Raw genomic sequence first — 12,908 nt, 5'->3', positions numbered from 1 at the left:
GTGTTCAGCCAAGGAAAATATTCTAAAACTATGGTAAATAAAAAACTTACGAATGTTAATTCGTATATACCTTTGAAGTTTAATCATCACCTGTAAATTAAAAGGGTGGTTTCCTCATTCATGTTTTTCAGATCAGGTTGATAAGTTGCCCTTATTTTCGAGATTTTAAGCTTAGAAAATTACCGAAATCTAAATTTTAAAGTATCAATCACATTTCATAGACGTAACATGTCAAAAAGCCAAGAAACCTTTATGTGGATTTTTTCCAACAATGGTTTTATCATCGGTTCAGTCTTTTCAAACTTTTTTTACATTTCCTGGATCATTTAAAAGAAAAACCTACTTAAGAACAAAATTATAAAAAAATACCAACGAAGATGAATAGGTGTATTTATAAAATTCCTCGAAATCAATGGGATGAAATACATTATATATTGGGCAAAGTGGAAAAGCACTTGGAACAACATTGAATTGACACACATATAACGTAAGAAAGAGTGACACAGCCAGCAGCCTTTTTTCAGTATAAGAGTGAATGTAAATACATTATCAATTGGAAAGTGGTTATAGAACCTATATTTTGCAAAAACAGTGTTAAAAGAAGCATCATTGTGTGCGAGGTGGCTGTTAGCTAATAATGGAGAGGGGTGACGAATGCAACTTAGTTTATTCAACAAAAAAACGAGCTTATTACAAATAGTTGAAAGCAAGACTGACACAAAATTCAAATAATACAAGACATCGATAACATGGTTAAACAGGTTTATATTAATGCGGGGAGAGCAAAAGATAATAAAAAGGTAAAAAATGGCAATACCGTTACACCATACGAGCGTGTATGAAAAACGTGCGGAACAATTGAGACATGCATAACTAAGAAACGTTTTGAAGAACTTTTTTCACCAGATTTTTCTTATAGTTGAATTAAATAAGTTTTGACTACAAAAGTCCGAAAAAACGGAGGAACAGAAAGAAAGAAATACAGACAGGCACAACTCACATTAAAACCAACCAGTGAGAAGTAACCAAGGATAATCTAATTCACTGACTATAAAATAACCTTTTATGCATTCGTATTCTAATCATTGATGCATAATGTAGATTTAAGACTAACCTCTACAATAGATAGCAGATATAGGGAATAGTCAATTCATACCAAACCCCTTAAATCTATTACTAGGAGGCCAAAGTTGTCGATTTTCTTTAAGGATTATCATGTAACAACACTATATTTTAAAAAACAATTTGTAATTTTCTGCAATGGTTGTATTTATAAATGTTTCGATAATGCTTAATGCAGAATAAATGAAAATCAATGACCTAAACCTTCTCCCAAACCCCACTCTCTCTCTCTCTCTCTCTCTCTCTCTCTCTCTCTCTCTCTCTCTCTCTCTCTCTCTCTCTCTGTGTCATAAAAACTTTTAACGCTGTGCTAATGACATATATGGATGTTCCGCTGCTTCTCCCTTGACTACACCGTGCAAGGCTCTCGCCTTACTTCAACTTTTAATGTGTTAAGGATATGAATATGAGACCGTTATAGCAGCTACCTCTTTTTCAACTTTTGTTCCCTGGATCGTCCCCAGAAGATGTGGGTGTTAAAGAGGGTCTGGCAAAACGAGAGACTAAATCATGATTTCTTTCCTCAGGGAATGTTTGACAAGATATTTTTCTCTTAATTGTGAAAATAAAACTTAGTTACATTGCATAAACATACATTTGCAAGCACACACATGTATTTAATCTGCCCCATGCTCACAGGCATTACAATTACCATCAACGTCATTATTTTCATCCAGATCGTTACCAACTACATCTTTTATTCTTGCCAATGTAGAGGCTATGAATTCACATCTTACGCGACATCTGTACTGGTAACGCCCCACCTCTCAGTCACAGTAGTGTGTATACACGACTATGTTAACTTGGAGTATGTAGTGATATGACCAAACGAGATAAAAAGTAACACTTTATACTGGAATTTTTTTTCGTTATATAGAATACATTAATGTAATCGCCATCGCAGATACTTTCTGATATGTAAACTTTTATGCAAGTAAAATTTTTGCTGAAATGAAATACAATCATATAATAATAATAATAATAATAATAATAATAATAATAATAATAATAATAATAATAATAATAACAACAACAACAACAACAACAACAACAACAATAATAATAATAATAATAATAACATTGAAAATAGGTATTAAAGTAAAATAATAGCTATATGCCTTTTTCTTTTTAATACTCGACGAATACTCGGGAGATCCTCAGATTTATGTATTGTTTTCATTCAGTCTTACATTTGCGGTCAACGATCTTATAAATACTTCAGGACTCTTCAACCCCTGGGACGGAAAATGGCTATATTTTCCCCTGAATGTGATGTAAATCTAAAATTACATGCCCCCCCCCCTCTCTCTCTCTCTCTCTCTCTCTCTCTCTCTCTCTCTCTCTCTCTCTCTCTCTCTCTCTCTCTCTCTCTCTCTCTCTCTCTCTCTCTTATGTGAAAAATTATTAGTATTTTTTTGTAAACTGTGAGACTCCAAAATTCAATTGAATCAGTTGTTACGAGGATTGAAAGCTATGAAATATGGCATAGTTACGTATGCAATATGCAGTTTTATCTATTTGCGATATTTTTTTTTTTATAGACACTGAAAATGTTACCTCAAAGTTATTGAGAAACAGGAGCTCCCATACATCAATCTACAGACACACTTTCCAAGAACAATAAATCTCCCCCCACCCCCCACCCCCACCCCCCACCCCAAAAAAAAAATTGTTCCTAAGGTAAAGATTTATTCTCCTGGAATTACAACACAACAGCATTGCATATATTCAAGCTACCAAACTTTCATTAACGCAAAATAATGCAATGAAGCTATCCTTCTACGAAGTAAAAACTCATTCTTCAAAGATCGAAGGCAACGATGCATCATCCCTTTGAGATACTGAATCATTTTTGAAAGATGAGAGTACAAGAAAGTTAGTTTCCGTAAGTTAATTATCTCCAAGCTGCTAAATTATTCTTCATAGTACACATCCAACATGGTTACTTTTCTTCTAACCTCTGAATCACGCTTCTCATAGTATAACGGAAGGAAGATAATCTCTTCCTTAGTAATGATAACTTCTTCATAGACTAAAGCACAACAATGTTACCCTTTTTTCCAAAGAATACTCATGCTCAAGGAAAATTATATATTTGTGGAAATTAACAAAACAAACTGGTGTTTTATCAAAGTCTTGAATAGATACTTGTTGAATAAATAACACCAGGCGATTTTCTACAAACTACTCCCTCACTGTCACAGTCTCGTGTATTGTAACATTTTTGTTCGTAAGGGTTATAAATTATGGTAAAATACGAGCTAAATTTAAATTCTTTATATTGAGTTGTATCTTACGAAAGCCTGTGTATTTCTTTGATTATTTATGTAGGAAAACTCAAATGAAGGATTCTAACTGCCATATTTCTATCTCCTCCGTCCCTGCAACACTAATAAAATAATAAGTAGATTAAAAAGTGAATAGTAGCTATTTTGTTTTAAAAATATAGCAATTCTGAAATTAAATACGATAATAGGATTTAAAGAAAAAATATGATTTCTTACTTTTGCCATACAATTATTTTCAGTTTTTCTCCTGCAGAATGGAAGAAATAAAAAAATATAATATTTCTGCTAAATATTTCAAAAGGAAGGATGATAGACGTAAATAATTATGCTGGCCGTTCGTTACATCACGGGAAATGAAAAAGGACCTCTTTTTCTTGATATCATAAACAAACCTTTTCAGCATTAAAGTTTAAAGAAAAATACGAAACTATTTTTAAAGCTGGAAAACATTCTTCTGTACTAAATTCCAGTATCAAATATATATGAATAATTGTTTTGCATATACAAAACTCCAAGATATTTTATCTTGAAAAGGGTTTCTAATAGTAGCTTTACCATAACCTTTCATAATGCAAATTTAATGGTAATTTTTGCAAGGGTAATCAAAGATTAGGTACGATATAAACAAAAAAAAATCTATCTAATTCACCTACGTAAATGAACAAACTCACTCGTGTGAATGTCGTGTAACAAAAATATTTCATACCAACAAAAAGAAGTTATATATTTCGAGGGGCATAAATTTGTCTAACTGATATAAAGTTTACTCAGCTTTCATGAGTCTTGTTAACTGTACGTAGGACCACTTCTCGTTATATGTTAAAGTAATATCTTTAACTACATTCTATTATCATTTGAGCTTATACATTATATAATTTGTTTCCACCGTCAACATTCCCTCTCCTATGTTTATAAAATATAACTACAGAATTATCGAACCATAAGATAACCTTGTTAATAATCTAATATAATTCAGCAGGCGAAGCTTCATTTCAACAACCTACTTTAAGGATACTTGACCAATCCTTCAAATTTTTTCATGAATTTTCAAGTATAACTAACTTGACTCCGTGAGAGATTATTAAGAATCTTCACGTCTAAGAGTGTCGATATTCATATATAATTTTACGATTACTTTATTTTTCTCTTTGGTTTTACTTAATTTCATATGTATAAACTAAGATTAAGAGTCAAGCAATCTCTTTTATGAGCATTATTATTATTATTATTATTATTATTATTATTATTATTATTATTATCATCATCCTTTCAAAGTTCTATGTACAATTTTCTTCATGATTTAAATAATTTTATGGAAGTAAGGGTCAGAATATTTTGCATAAAACGTCCTTAAAATTGACACAAATTACCCGATAATTATCTAATAAAAGTGTTTCCTAATTCCTTTGAATAACCCATCGCTTACTTGAAATGTGATCAGTATACCTTACTGCAAAGATTTAAAACAATTTTCAAGAAGCATATGTATCATATACCTCTTTATACTTATTTACCTTACGAAATCAGACCGACCAGTGCTTGTAGAAACTTATATTACACCTAACGTCTTTGATGGTAACATATTTGAATCTTTTTAACCAACACCCACTAGTTATATCAAATTATTAATTTCTAAAAAGTTTTTCATCTATATTTCAGATAGCTCAGTAATATTAGGAGATAATCTAGAGTCCCTATATATTCTTCAAGAAAATCTAAATATAAAAACCTATTCTTATTTTAATATATGGCTTTAATGGTACGTAATGTATATGGGTAATAAAGGGAGAATAGCCGCTTTTCAAAGATTTATAGCTCTCTATTGGACGGGAAAATGAGATAACGAAAGCAAGAAATATTCTTATTGGCCCTACATAAAACTCATTGCGTGAATACCTTCTAATGGTTTAAAATAACTTATTCGGAAGGAGAGATAGCTTGAATTTTACAATGCGCACTTAGTAATATTCATAGAAAGCTCTATACCTAAAGCTTGGAATTTTTCTCTTCCATTATACTAACTCACAAAAAAGAAGACATGAAAGACCTGAGGAGTTACGGCCGGATAAGTTTGCTCCCAGTAATATATAAACTATTTAAAAAAAAAACATATTACGCCGAATAGAAAAACCGTCAGACTTTAATCAACCAAGAGAGCAGGAAGGAATTACAAATGGATATTCAACAACTAACCATATCGATGTAATTAATCAGGTAATAAAAAATTTCTACAAAGTATGAAAACCAGAGTTGTAAGCACTTCAATGATATGGAATAGATAAATCATATATCAGCCCACCTGAAGATATCTATATAGGAAATGCAGCTATCTCAAAACTACATATAGATAGTGAGAAAACTCCGATTGAGAAAGTAGTTAAGGCAGGGAGATCCATCTCTTAAATTATTCACAAAATTCCTAAGGAGGTTTTTAAGAATTTGAATTGGCAAAAAGTAAAAATTAACATTAAAGGAGAATAATCTAACAATTTAAAATTTGTAGATAACCAAGTTCTATTTAATGAATCATGGGATGAATAACAAAAGATGATATATGAATTGAATAGAGAAAGGAAAAATGCAGGACTGAAAATGAACATGAGTATTGCTGAGATAATATTCAATGAAAATGTAGGAAGACAAGAAATAAAGGCTAAGGACAAGCCTTCAGAGATTTTTAATGAATACACGTACTTAAGACAGCCAGCAAATGTTTCCCCAGGATATGAGACCTACTGGTATAAACTTTTCTGTCAGAAACTTGGAACCTTACTAAAGTTTTAGAACATAAGTTAGTTATAACTCAGAGAGCAATGAAAAGAATATTGATGAGAATAACTCTAAAAGACAGAAAAAGAGCAACATGGATACGAGAGCAAACTAGAGTTCAGGATAATTCTAACAACATGCGAGAAAAAGAAATGGACACAGACAGGACTTATAAGGGGAATGCCAGATAATAGATGAATATTAGGATGAGCAGAGTGGGTTCCGAGAGATTGTAAACAAAGCAGAGGAAGGAAGGGAAGACGATGTATTGACGAGCTAAGACAATTTGCGGTTACAAACTGGCATAGAAAGACCGTAAATAGATGCGAGCTGGAGGACATGCATGAGACCTTTATATTGCAATGGACAAGTATCGGTTGACGATGCTGATGATGATATATATATATATATATATATATATATATATATATATATATATATATATATATATATATATATATATATGTATATATATATATATATATATATATATATATATATATATATATATATATATATATATATATATATATATATATATATCATCAATTATTATTATTATTATATATATATATATATATATATATATATATTTATATAATAATAATAATTGATGATATATATATATATATATATATATATATATATATATATATATATATATATATATATATATATATCATCATCATCAGCATCGTCAACCGATACTTGTCCATTGCAAAATAAAGGTTTCATGCATGTCCTTCAGCTCGCATATATATATATATATATATATATATATATATATATATATATATATATATATATATATATATATATATATATATATATATGTATATATATATATATATATATATATATATATATATCATCAATTATTATTCTATTATTTTGCGCATGTCTTACTCTTTCCTTATGATGTTTAATTCTCTTTTCAAGACATTTACTAGTCCTGCCCATATAAATTTTTCCACACGGAATTATAAGGGATATGATAATGTATATGCATCCATTGGTACTGTCAGCATAGTTGTTTGCGAGTGTTATTTTCATTATGTTTCAGAGATATCTCTATAGTTAATGTCAACAAATTTCTTTTTCGATGGTCTTAATACATCGTCTTATATAATTTAAGGCTACTTTGATTTCTTGCCCATAGTCTCAAATCTGTTTACTTCATGAACAATATATTCAGAGCTACGAACCAATGGTGCATTTAAAATATGGAAGTGAATACTGATTTCTTAATTTTATTACTTTGATCCAAATAGAGAGGAACATAGGCTGATATAAAATAATCTTAAAAGGGTAAGCTATAATTATTCTCCAATACTATAGCATATACCTAATGGTAAGAATTTGTAAATTGTTTCTACAAAAAAAAAAAAAAATGTTCTGGCCATTTATTTGGTATGTCAATATGTCAAAAACAATGCCATATATGTTTCCCAATACTGGGGATAAGGGCTATACAAAACATTTGAGTCTGAAAATACCCGTTAACATCAGATTTAGATTTACAATCTTTCACAAGAAGTTTTTAATTCTTTCTTGTAGGTTATTATTACAAAATAGCTAATCAAATTATCGATTCACTAAAGTTTCGTCATCAAACGTGGCCAACTTACAATTACTGTTAATCTGTCCATTATTTAATTTTCTAAATAAATTTTTATAGTTTCTTACATATGACTCTGAGATGCTGCCAATAAGGGATTAAAGAAATTTACTTAGTATTTACAAAAATTATATGATGTGAAACTAAAGTAACAAGTCATTGGCCTAGCAGAATAATTTGGCATACAGGTTTTAATGGTTCCAATCTTATATGATATAATTGGTGAGAGTTGAGAGCCTATTCCTAACAAAGTTTAGTTCAATTTATATTGTTCATAAAAGTAAGTCTCTTGAAAAGAGAAACAAACTACATAATAATATTGTAAGATATGCTCACAACATACGTACAACGATTTTTATTTTCATATATGTGTGTAAAACAAAACTAATTTCAATAACTTTTTCCTCTTCAAAAAAAGTTAGAGTTAAACTTTATAAAAGGTTTTAATTATAATTCATATATTGGAGAGAGTCTGTGCAAATTCAATTCATTCATATGCACAGATATCTGCCTCCTTGATAGATTTTTATTACTTTAAGGAGACTTGACCTTAAATAAACTCGGTTTCTACACTAATGTTTATTTGCCCTCATAGTGTATATTTGTGATGTTAATCTTTTTTAACTCTGTTATTTACTCATATGCATGTACATTTTTTGTATTTCCATTTTTATATGATTTAATGTTATTTGCACATGGGTTTCTATGTATGTATGCAATAGTATGCAATATATAAATCCGTTGAGATACAACCGCTGGAGAGTTATGGGGTCCATTAACTGACCAGACAGTCCTACATTAGATCCTTGTCTCTGGTTACGGTTGATTTTCCCTTTGCCTACACATACATTCTTTACAGACTCTTCTCTATCCTCATACACCTGACAACACTGCGATTACCAAACAATTCTTCTTCACCCAAGGGGTTAACTACTGCACTGTAATTGTTCATTGGCCACTTTCCTCTTGGTAAGGGTAGAAGAGACTCTCTAGCTATAGTAAGCAGCTCTTCTATGAGAGGGACACTCCAAAATCAAACCATTGTTCTATAATCTTGGGTAGTGTCATAGCCTCTGTGCCATGGTCTTACACTGTCTTGGGTTAGAGTTCTCTTGATTAAGGGTACACTCGGGCACACTATTCTATTTTATTTCTCTTCCTCTTGTTTTGATAAAGTTTTTATAGTAGATATAGGAAATATTTATTTTAATGTTGTTATTGTTCTTAATATATTTTATTTTTCTTTTTTTCCTTTCCTCACTGGGCTATTTTCCCTGTTGGAGACCCTGGGCTTATAGCATCCTGCTTTTCCAACTAAGGTTGTAGCTTAGCATGTAATAATAAAAATAATAATAATAATAATAATAATAATAATAACAATAATAATAATAATATGCATAGAAGTATATATATATATATATATATATATATATATATATATATATATATATGTGTGTGTGTGTATATATATATATATATATATATATATATATATATATATATATATATAAATATATATATATATATATATATATATATATATATATATATATGTATATATATAAATATACATATACATATATATATATATATATATATATACATATACATATATATATATATATATATATATACATATATACATATATATATATATATAAATATCTATGTATATATGTATATATATACAACATATATAAATATATATATATATATATATATATATATATATATATATATATATATATATATATATATATATATATACATATATATACATATATATGAGACTGCTAGTACTGGTATATGTACCTATGTCCTTTTCATGTACATAGGTATTAGATATTGTTTAAGATAATCTATAATTAGTTGAAAAAAATAGTAGGTAACCGTGTAAAGATCTATAAACACCTTCATATTTGACCTGTTATCGTTAAAGCTACCATCTCTGCTAATGGGATAAGAACTCCCCCTAAGACGACGACGTGTTGTCACAAACAATGATGATATTTTCCTGATTTTTTTTTCTACTGATGTTGTTATTTATGCATGTAATTCCAATCGTAATAATATCTGTCAATGAGTTAGTACTCTAGATGAACGTCTAAATAGAAAAAAAGACAATGTGGTCATGATCGATATGGCATTTTTATTTTAAATTTTAGATTATTACACCTGAACTTCTTGTGTTTCAATGACTTTTACACAAATAGATACACAGGCAGACCCACACTCGCAAGCACACACACACACACACACACACACACACACACATATATATATATATATATATATATATATATATATATATATATATATATATATATATATATATATATATATATATATGTGTGTGTGTGTGTGTATGTGTGTATGTATGTGTGTGTGTGAGATGTTGTTATGCGACTTGCTAGTGTATATATGTTTACAGATACACATGCATAGAACATATAATTAGGAACAAACTTATACTTTAAGACAAGACATATGCATGATTCTGTCTCTTCCGTAATAAAGCATAATGAAGAATAGACGATTGGCAGAATTAGTTCCAATAAACATTTGAATATGCAACTTTTCAAAACTCGATAAATTGGGAGAAATAATTCTTTATATTCACTAAATTCCCTAAAATCGTATCTGTGTTAATTTTTCTTCAAAATGTTTTATTAAGGCCTATGACCATAGTACAACAAAAGTTTGGAGTTACCTATTAACTGGTAAAATAGTTTCCTTAGAAATAATACGGGCTGTGAAAGAAAGATACGTACGCATATCCCAAAGAAACAGCGGCCCTCAGGCGTCGTAATCAAGATCAGCACATTATCTACATTTTCTAGCGCGTATAAGAGCACATGTCACAGACTAAACCTTTCCCAGAGGCTTGGCATACAGTTCCACACAGCACGGCATCTGAGCTTCAACTGAATGGTCAGGGAAGTCTCGGCAGTGGATGGCGCTCTCTCTCTCTCTCTCTCTCTCTCTCTCTCTCTCTCTCTCTCTCTCTCTCTCTCTCTCTCTCTCTCTCTCTCTCTCTCTCTATGGAACGCTTTACTCCTTCCTTCATGAACTTCACTGAAGTTATTTACTCTAAATCTTATGATTGGGAAACATAAAAGTATTCATATATAATTTACTACATCTTCAATTCATCTCTAACAGTTATATAATAAGCTCAAAAAAGATGATCCAGGATGTTAAATCTATTAGTCTGACATACAAATAGGATGAAAATAGCATTGAAATTAATAATTTAACGGTTATGGTAAGGTTAATACCACCATGATATAGAGCATTAAAAGCAACCAGATTTATATCTCTAGATTTAAGAATATTAACTTTTTTTCAATATCTCTCTTCGTAATTTTCCGAATGAAACATTCCTTAATTTTATTATGAATCAATGATGTTGAAGAGTCATTTTGAACTATGCCAGTTGATGCAAAAAAAAAAAAAAAAAAAAAAAAAAAAACATAAAAAAAATGCTCATGGCATTGTCAATATCTAGTTTGATGACCTGCTGTCAGTTTCATTTCTATTTAACTATTTCATTTCATTTCCTTGTTAGGAGACTCACAAAATAATGTATATAACATCTTTCCACTTTTATTATTTCCTAATGCTCACTCTTAGAGACACACAGAAACAAACACATTATAACGTTTATTCTACATTATATTATAAAAAGTTTTATACACTTTACACTACGAGGACGCACTTAGACAGGATCCTAGTAACCGAGTGACACTACCAGCTACTTTGGTATCTCATATGCAAGTAAATCATTGTTTTCCCCTTAATGTCCTGACATTACATACAGTTATATACACTCAGAAAGTCATAATACTTAGCAAGGTTGATGCAATCACTATGCAAAGTAAATATCACTATGAATTGATATTTCTGTCACCTTGCTCCAACAGTGGACTATAAACATCTGCACTCAATATTTTTTATTCTTATATATATATATATATATATATATATATATATATATATATATATATATATATATATATATGTATGTATAAGTATATACATGTATATATATATATATATATATATATATATATATATATATATATATATATATATATATATATATATATATATATATATATATATATGTATATATATATATATATACATATATATATATAAATATATATATAAATATATATGGGTTGATTTCAATTCTAAGTACAAAATACCTGAATTCGACAGGTATAAGTACAGAAGAATTGTCATTCACTTTTATCTTTCTTCGTGGCCAAGTGGCTTAGTCACTGTCTATACAAGCTTGCCGACCAGGGTTCGATTCCCGGCCGGAGCCAAGCTCTTGTCTTTGTGTGATTTCGCCTGGGGCTCTGATCCCGAGGTCGTTAAGAGAATCCAGACATTAATGTATCAAAATTATATATATGGCTTATTTGAATATGAAAAACACGTAAAAATGTGCAAAATTTATCATTAATTGAATGCCAAGTAACAAACTACCAATTAGCTACGATGGTGAAGACGGGTTGATTTCAATTCTAAGTACAAAATACCTGAATTCGACAAGTATAAGTACAGAAGAATTGTCATTGACTTCTATATTTCTTCGTGGCCAAGTGGCTTAGTCACTGTCTATACAAGCTTGCCGACCAGGGTTCGATTCCCGGCCGGAGCCAAGCTCTTGTCTTTGTGTGATTTCGCCTTGGGCTCTGATCCCGAGGTCGTTAAGAGAATCCAGACATTAATGTATCAAAAATATATATGGCTTATTTGAATATGAAAAACACGTAAAAATGTGCAAAATTTATCATTAATTGAATGCCAAGTAACAAACTACCAATTAGCTACGATGGTGAAGATGGGTTGATTTCAATTCTAAGTACAAAATACCTGATTTCGACAGGTATAAGTACAGAAGAATTGTCATTGACTTTTATCTTTCTTTGTGGCCAAGTGGCTTAGTCACTGTCTATATAAGCTTGCCGACCAGGGTTCGATTCCCGGCTGGAGCCAAGCTCTTGTCTTTGTGTGATTTCGCCTGGGGCTCTGATCCCGAGGTCGTTAAGAGAATCCAGACATTAATGTATCAAAAATATATATGGCTTATTTGAATA

The 12,908-nt window shown here is 30.1% G+C and overlaps 1 long non-coding RNA gene across 1 annotated transcript in view; it reads right to left on the bottom strand.

Moving 5' to 3' along the window:
* The window catches only part of LOC137643915 (uncharacterized), a 580,907-nt gene extending 570,205 nt beyond the window's left edge, over window positions 1-10,702 (bottom strand). The window contains exon 1 of the long non-coding RNA XR_011045092.1: window positions 10,569-10,702. This is a non-coding gene — a long non-coding RNA (uncharacterized lncRNA). The remainder of the gene's footprint in view (window positions 1-10,568) is intronic.
* Window positions 10,703-12,908: the final 2,206 nt, after the last annotated feature.

The sequence above is a fragment of the Palaemon carinicauda genome, chromosome 1 (genome assembly GCF_036898095.1).
Source record: "Palaemon carinicauda isolate YSFRI2023 chromosome 1, ASM3689809v2, whole genome shotgun sequence".
NCBI lineage: Eukaryota > Metazoa > Arthropoda > Malacostraca > Decapoda > Palaemonidae > Palaemon > Palaemon carinicauda.
This window is presented reverse-complemented; position numbering and strand designations above follow the sequence as displayed.